This window comes from Oncorhynchus gorbuscha, linkage group LG06, assembly GCF_021184085.1.
Source record: "Oncorhynchus gorbuscha isolate QuinsamMale2020 ecotype Even-year linkage group LG06, OgorEven_v1.0, whole genome shotgun sequence".
NCBI lineage: Eukaryota > Metazoa > Chordata > Actinopteri > Salmoniformes > Salmonidae > Oncorhynchus > Oncorhynchus gorbuscha.
The window spans coordinates 30904882-30913886 of record NC_060178.1 but is presented as its reverse complement, the minus strand read 5'-3'; positions in this window follow the sequence as shown (position 1 = coordinate 30913886).

Sequence of the window (9005 nt, the reverse complement as noted above, 5' to 3'; positions counted from 1 at the left end):
TTTCCTGGGTCTCTGCGGGGTCTGTTTGTGTTTGTGAACAGAGCCCCAGGACCAGCTTACTTAGGGGACTCTTCTCCAGGTTCATCTCTCTGTAGGTGATAGCTTTGATATGGAAGGTTTGGGAATCACTTCCTTTTAGGTGGTTGTAGAACTCATTAACAGCTCTTTTCTGGATTTGGATAATTAGAAGGGTATCGGCCTAATTCTGCTCTGCATGCATTATTTGGTGTTCTACGTTGTACACGGAGGATATTTTTGCAGAATTCTGCATGCAGAGTCTCAATTTGGTGTTTGTCCCAATTTGTGAATTCTTGGTTGGTGAGCAGACCCCAGACCTCACAACCATAGAGGGCAAAGGGTTCTATAACTGATTAGAGTATTTTTAGCCAGATTCTAATTGGTATGTTGAAATTTATGTTCCTTTTGATGTCATAGAAGGCCCTTCTTGCCTTGTCTCTCAGATCGTTCACAGATTTGTGGAAGTTACCTGTGGCGCTGATATTTAGGCCGAGGTATGTATAGTTTTTTGTGTGCTCTGGGGCAATGGTGTCTCGATGGAATTTGTATTTGTGGTCCTGGCGACTGGACCTTTTTTGGAACACCGTTATTTTGGTCTTACTAAGATTTACTGTCAGGGCCCAGGAATCTGTGCATAATATCTAGGTGCTGCTGGAGGCCCTCCTTGGTTGGTGACAGAAGCACCAGATCATCAGCACACAGCAAACATCAGCAAATATCTCTCCACACCTTTCCCTGTGTTCTTCCTCCATAACTCTACTCTCTCTATCTATGCATAGCTCTTCTGCTTTATCTCTCTCCCTCTCTGCCTCTTTTCTCTCTCTCTCTCTCTCTCTCTCTCTCTCTCTCTCTCTCTCTCTCTCTCTCTCTCTCTCTCTCTCTCTCTCTCCTTATCTCGCTCTCTCTCTCCATAACTACTCTCTCTAACTATGCATAGCTCTTCTGCTTTATCTCTCTCCCTCTCTGCCTCTCTCCTTATCTTTCTCTCTCTCCTTATCTCTCTCTCTCCATATCTCTCCCTATCTCCTTATCTCTCTCTATCTATGCATAGCTCTTCTGCTCTCTCTCTCTCCCTCTCTCCTTATCTCTCTCTCTCCTTATCTCTCTCTCTCTCTCTCCTTATCTCTCTCTATCTATGCATAGCTCTTCTGCTCTCTCTCTCTCCCTCTCTCCTTATCTCTCTCTCTCCTTATCTCTCTCTCCTTATGCATAGCTCTTCTGCTCTCTCTCTCTCCCTCTCTCCTTATCTCTCTCTCTCCTTATCTCTCTCTCTCTCTCTCTCCTTATCTCTCTCTATCTATGCATAGCTCTTCTGATTTATCTCTCTCCCTCTCTCTATTACTATTTCACTCAACTGAACGACTTGATTAGTTTAGTGTTAGCTACCTACATAGCTGTCTTTGCTGTCTTCGTATCATCGTATCATCGTATCCAAGATAATTGTGTTGTTTAGGTTTAGAGTGTGTAGTCTTAGAGTGATTATCTTAATTTACCGAGGTTAGCTAGTCAGCTATTTGTCGTCCTTAACGTAGGTGACTCTGCTAGCTAGCCAACTCTGCTAGCTAGACAACAGCTAGCCAACGTCTTCTGTATAGAACTCAACTACCCGGTCGCATTCACAGGTTGTATCACTTTTTCACTTCATTTCATTACAGTACAACGGTTTGATTTGTTTGATCGTAGCTAGCTACTTAGCTAGCTACATAGCCGTCTTTGTATCAAAGATAATTGTGTAGTCTAGAGCGATTTTCTAGGTTCGCTAGCCATCTATTGTCGTTCTTTTAACGCAACGTAACGTAAACAACACTGCTAGCTAGCCTGCTAGCCCCCGAATAGCAACACTGCAGAAACTATTACACTCAACGGAACGACTTGATTAGTGTAGTGTCAACAACGCACCCACTGCTAGCTGGCCTACTTCAGCAGTACTGTATCATTTTAATCATTTTAGTCAATAAGATTCTTGCTACGTAGCTTAACTTTCTGAACATTCGAGACGTGTAGTCCACTTGTCATTCCAATCTCCTTTGCATTAGCGTAGCCTCTTCTGTAGCCTGTCAACTATGTGTCTGTTTATCCCTGTTCTCTCCTCTCTGCACAGACCATACAAACGCTCCACACCGCGTGGCCGCGGCCACCCTACTCTGGTGGTCCCAGCGCGCACGACCCACGTGGAGTTCCAGGTCTCCGGTAGCCTCTGGAACTGCCAATCTGCGGTCAACAAGGCAGAGTTCATCTCAGCCTATGCCTCCCTCCAGTCCCTCGACTTCTTGGCACTGACGGAAACATGGATCACCACAGACAACACTGCTACTCCTACTGCTCTCTCTTCGTCCGCCCACGTGTTCTCGCACACCCCGAGAGCGTCTGGTCAGCGGGGTGGTGGCACCGGGATCCTCATCTCTCCCAAGTGGTCATTCTCTCTTTCTCCCCTTACCCATCTGTCTATCGCCTCCTTTGAATTCCATGCTGTCACAGTTACTAGCCCTTTCAAGCTTAACATCCTTATCATTTATCGCCCTCCAGGTTCCCTCGGAGAGTTCATCAATGAGCTTGATGCCTTGATAAGCTCCTTTCCTGAGGACGGCTCACCTCTCACAGTTCTGGGCGACTTTAACCTCCCCACGTCTACCTTTGACTCTTTCCTCTCTGCCTCCTTCTTTCCACTCCTCTCCTCTTTTGACCTCACCCTCTCACCTTCCCCCCTACTCACAAGGCAGGCAATACGCTCGACCTCATCTTTACTAGATGCTGTTCTTCCACTAACCTCACTGCAACTCCCCTCCAAGTCTCCGACCACTGCCTTGTATCCTTTTCCCTCTCGCTCTCATCCAACACCTCCCACACTGCCCCTACTCGGATGGTATCGCGCCGTCCCAACCTTCGCTCTCTCCCCCGCTACTCTCTCCTCTTCCATCCTATCATCTCTTCCCTCCGCTCAAACCTTCTCCCACCTATCTCCTGATTCTGCCTCCTCAACCCTCCTCTCCTCCCTCTCTGCATCCCTTGACTCTCTATGTCCCCTATCCTCCAGGCCGGCTCGGTCCTCCCCTCCCGCTCCGTGGCTCGATGACTCATTGCGAGCTCACAGAACAGGGCTCCGGGCAGCCGAGCGGAAATGGAGGAAAACTCGCCTCCCTGCGGACCTGGCATCCTTTCACTCCCTCCTCTCTACATTTTCCTCCTCTGTCTCTGCTGCTAAAGCCACTTTCTACCACGCTAAATTCCAAGCATCTGCCTCTAACCCTAGGAAGCTCTTTGCCACCTTCTCCTCCCTCCTGAATCCTCCGCCCCCTCCCCCCTCCTCCCTCTCTGCAGATGACTTCGTCAACCATTTTGAAAAGAAGGTCGACGACATCCGATCCTCGTTTGCTAAGTCAAACGACACCGCTGGTTCTGCTCACACTGCCCTACCCTGTGCTCTGACCTCTTTCTCCCCTCTCTCTCCAGATGAAATCTCGCGTCTTGTGACGGCCGGCCGCCCAACAACCTGCCCGCTTGACCCTATCCCCTCCTCTCTTCTCCAGACCATTTCCGGAGACCTTCTCCCTTACCTCACCTCGCTCATCAACTCATCCCTGACCGTTGGCTACGTCCCTTCCGTCTTCAAGAGAGCGAGAGTTGCACCCCTTCTGAAAAAACCTACACTCGATCCCTCCGATGTCAACAATTACAGACCAGTATCCCTTCTTTCTTTTCTCTCCAAAACTCTTGAACGTGCCGTCCTTGGCCAGCTCTCCCGCTATCTCTCTCTGAATGACCTTCTTGATCCAAATCAGTCAGGTTTCAAGACTAGTCATTCAACTGAGACTGCTCTCCTCTGTATCACGGAGGCGCTCCGCACTGCTAAAGCTAACTCTCTCTCCTCTGCTCTCATCCTTCTAGATCTATCGGCTGCCTTCGATACTGTGAACCATCAGATCCTCCTCTCCACCCTCTCCGAGTTGGGCATCTCCGGCGCGGCCCACGCTTGGATTGCGTCCTACCTGACAGGTCGCTCCTACCAGGTGGCGTGGCGAGAATCTGTCTCCTCACCACGCGCTCTCACCACTGGTGTCCCCCAGGGCTCTGTTCTTGGCCCTCTCCTATTCTCGCTATACACCAAGTCACTTGGCTCTGTCATAACCTCACATGGTCTCTCTTATCATTGCTATGCAGACGACACACAATTAATCTTCTCCTTTCCCCCTTCTGATGACCAGGTGGCGAATCGCATCTCTGCATGTCTGGCAGACATATCAGTGTGGATGACGGATCACCACCTCAAGCTGAACCTCGGCAAGACGGAGCTGCTCTTCCTCCCGGGGAAGGACTGCCCGTTCCATGATCTCGCCATCACGGTCGACAACTCCATTGTGTCCTCCTCCCAGAGCGCCAAGAACCTTGGCGTGATCCTGGACAACACCCTGTCGTTCTCAACTAACATCAAGGCGGTGGCCCGTTCCTGTAGGTTCATGCTCTACAACATCCGCAGAGTACGACCCTGCCTCACACAGGAAGCGGCGCAGGTCCTAATCCAGGCACTTGTCATCTCCCGTCTGGATTACTGCAACTCGCTGTTGGCTGGGCTCCCTGCCTGTGCCATTAAACCCCTTCAACTCATCCAGAACGCCGCAGCCCGTCTGGTGTTCAACCTTCCCAAGTTCTCTCACGTCACCCCGCTCCTCCGTTCTCTCCACTGGCTTCCAGTTGAAGCTCGCATCCGCTACAAGACCATGGTGCTTGCCTACAGAGCTGTGAGGGGAACGGCACCTCAGTACCTCCAGGCTCTGATCAGGCCCTACACCCAAACAAGGGCACTGCGTTCATCCACCTCTGGCCTGCTCGCCTCCCTACCACTGAGGAAGTACAGCTCCCGCTCAGCCCAGTCAAAACTGTTCGCTGCCCTGGCCCCCCAATGGTGGAACAAATTTCCCTCACGACGCCAGGACAGCGGAGTCAATCACCACCTTCCGGAGACACCTGAAACCCCACCTCTTTAAGGAATACCTAGGATAGGTTAAGTAATCCCTCTCACCCCACCCCCCCTAAGTTTTAGATGCACTATTGTTAAGTGACTGTCCCACTGGATGTCATAAGGTGAATGCACCAATTTGTAAGTCGCTCTGGATAAGAGCGTCTGCTAAATGACTTAAATGTAAATGTAAAAATCTCTCTCTCTCTCTCCATATCTCTCTCTATCTATGCATAGCTCTTCTGCTCTATCTCTCTCCCTCTCTCCTTATCTCTCTCTCCCTCTCCATATCTCTCTCACTCCCTCTCTCTGTATCTTTTCCCATTGCCTTCTGTCTCTTTCCCCTTCTCTCCGTCTAAGCTTGACTGAACAGATAACTCTGGGATGCTCACACACACATGCACACACGCACCCACAAATGCACATGCAGGCACGAACACACACACTTCCTGTAGTAAGCATTTCACAGTACTACCTGTTGGTTACAAAACATGTGGCAAATAAAATATGATTTGGGATTGTCTAGATAGAAGGCCCCCCCCACCACCACACACACCACCACACACACACACACACACACACACACACACACACACACACACACACACACACACACACACACACACACACACACACACACACACACACACACACACACACACACACACACACACACACACACAGTTACTGGCAGGATAATAATTGCTTATCACACGTACAAGCAGACACACGGATCCCAAAGCCTCAGAGCTGACCAATCCAAGGATTTCAGATGTTTATGGTTCAATAGCATATGAGGTAAAAATAACCAACAGACAAAACTTTGACTTTGTGTAACCCAGTCAATCACTATCACGTCACTATGACACACCGACTTACACAATAAACCTGGTAGCTTTGTGTTCTCTTGTTAGTCTGTCTGTCTGTCTGTCTGTCTGTCTGTCTGTCTGTCTGTCTGTCTGTCTGTCTGTCTGTCTGTCTGTCTGTCTGTCTGTCTGTCTGTCTGTCTGTCTGTCTGTCTGTCTGTCTGTCTGTCTGTCTGTCTGTCTGTCTGTCTGTCTGTCTGTCTGTCTGTCTGTCTGTCTGTCTGTCTGTCTGTCTGTCTGTCAGCTGATTAGTCAGTCAAACTGATTAATACATACATTGATCAGTCTGGAGGTGACTGGTTAGTGAGGAGATAACATTTACTACGATGTGTGTGTGTGTGCGTGTGTGTGTGTGCGTGCGTGCGTGCGTGCGTGCGTGCGTGTGTGTGTGTGTGTGTGTGTGTGTGTGTGTGTGTGTGTGTGTGTGTGTGTGTGTGTGTGTGTGTGTGTGTGTGTGTGTGCGTGAAGGACAGACAGCAGTGACGACAGGTCAAAGGAAACTGGCTGACAAATCAAAGAATAAACGTCTCTCTCTCTCTCTCTCTCTCTCTCTCTCTCTCTCTCTCTCTCTCTCTCTCTCTCTCTCTCTCTCTCTCTCTCTCTCTCTCTCTCTCTCTCTCTCTCTCTCTCTCTCTCTCTCTCTCTCTCTCTCTCTCTCTCTCTCTCTCTCTGTATCTCTCTCTCTGTATCTCTCTCTCTCTGTATCTCTCTCTGTATCTCTCTCTCTCTGTATCTCTCTCTCTCTCTGTATCTCTCTCTCTCTGTATCTCTCTCTCTGTATCTCTCTCTCTGTATCTCTCTCTCTGTATCTCTCTCTCTGTATCTCTCTCTCTGTATCTCTCTCTCTGTATCTCTCTCTCTGTGTATCTCTCTCTCTCTCTGTATCTCTCTCTGTATCTCTCTCTCTCTCTGTGAGTATCTCTCTCTCTCTGTATCTCTCTCTCTCTGTATCCCTCTCTCTCTGTATCTCTCTCTCTCTGTATCCCTCTCTCTCTCTGTATCTCTCTTTCTCTCTCTCTGTGAGTATCTCTCTCTCTGTATCTCTCTCTCTCTCTGTATCCCTCTCTCTCTCTCTCTGTATCTCTCTCTCTCTCCAGTCTGACTCTCCCTTCAGCCTGACTCTCCCTTCAGCCTGACTGAGTAGAGCTCTCCAGTGACCTCTCTCCAATGACTGGTGCTTTGATATAAATTGAATATTATACAATTCTCTTCTGGATTGGAGCAGCCTGGAAAGACAACAGGCAGCTGTCTCCTGTCCTCTCCTCCTCTTTCCCTATTCATTTGGTCTGTCCATACAATTACAGAGGGATGACGACTGTGTGACATGGACAGAGAGAGAGAGAAAAAAACAAAGTTCAAACAGTGACAGAGAGAGAGGGGGGTAAGGGGGCTGGTACTGCTGTGTGTGTGTGTGTGTGTGTGTGTGTGTGTGTGTGTGTGTGTGTGTGTGTGTGTGTGTGTGTGTGTGTGTGTGTGTGTGTGTGTGTGTGTGTGTGTGTGTGTGTGTGTGTGTGTGTGTGTGTGTGTGTGTGTGTGTGTGTGTGCATTTGTTTCAGATGAAGCCGAGCCCCAGTGAAATGTCACACATGTTTTTGCTCTCATCAGGATGGAGCTTTGTGGGTAAATGCCCTCAAGACAACCCATCAGATTTCATTAACCCACACGCACGCACACACACACACACACACACACACACACACACACACACACACACACACACACACACACACACACACACACACACACACACACACACACACACACACACACACACACACACACACACACACACACACACACACACACACACACACACACACACACACACACACACACACTTCCTTATCACAGCAGAGAGAAATAGACACATCAGCACTCATTTAATCAACAGACAGATGCAGAGAGATCAGTTTCCCGTAAAGAGATAGAAAGAGAAACAGTAAATTCCATATATAGAGTAGATCCCACAGCAATAGCGAGACATCCACCTTAGAAAAACATCACCTGTCTCCCTCAGAGCGACAGGCAGCAGAGCCACAGAGCAGCAGGTCTAGTCAGAACACTACATAGATGGAGAACACATAGAAACAGAGATCGAGATCGACAGACACGGGGAATACAAAAACATCTCCTCTCTGTACCTTGTCTTCCAAAGCTCAGAGACACATAGGCATCAATTCTGTCTCTTCTCCCTCTAGTCAGAACAACTCATAGCCTTCACTATACTCACATTGCTCTGGATAGATCCAGAGACAGATACAATAGATCCTGGTGGAGAGGAGAGCAGAGCAGAGGAATGGAGAGGAGAGCAGAGGAAAGGAGAGCAGAGCAGAGGAATGGAGAGGAGAGCAGAGGAAAGGAGAGGAGAGCAGAGGAAAGGAGAGGAGAGCAGAGGAAAGGAGAGGAGAGCAGAGCAAAGGAGAGGAGAGCAGAGGAATGGAGAGGAGAGCAGAGGAAAGGAGAGGAGAGCAGAGCAAAGGAGAGGAGAGCAGAGGAATGGAGAGGAGAGCAGAGGAATGGAGAGGAGAGCAGAGGAAAGGAGAGGAGAGCAGAGGAAAGGAGAGGAGAGCAGAGGAAAGGAGAGGAGAGCAGAGCAAAGGAGAGGAGAGCAGAGGAAAGGAGAGGAGAGCAGAGGAAAGGAGAGGAGAGCAGAGCAAAGGAGAGGAGAGCAGAGGAATGGAGAGGAGAGCAGAGGAGAGGAGAGCAGAGGAAAGGAGAGGAGAGCAGAGGAAAGGAGAGGAGAGCAGAGGAATGGAGAGGAGAGCAGAGGAATGGAGAGGAGAGCAGAGGAAAGGAGAGGAGAGCAGAGGAAAGGAGAGGAGAGCAGAGGAAAGGAGAGGAGAGCAGAGGAATGGAGAGGAGAGCAGAGCAAAGGAGAGGAGAGCAGAGGAAAGGAGAGGAGAGCAGAGGAAAGGAGAGGAGAGCAGAGCAGAGGAATGGAGAGGAGAGCAGAGGAATGGAGAGGAGAGCAGAGCAGAGGAATGGAGAGGAGAGCAGAGGAATGGAGAGGAGAGCAGAGGAATGGAGAGGAGAGCAGAGCAGAGGAATGGAGAGGAGAGCAGAGGAATGGAGAGGAGAGCAGAGGAAAGGAGAGGAGAGCAGAGGAAAGGAGAGGAGAGCAGAGCAGAGGAATGGAGAGGAGAGCAGAGGAATGGAGAGGAGAGCAG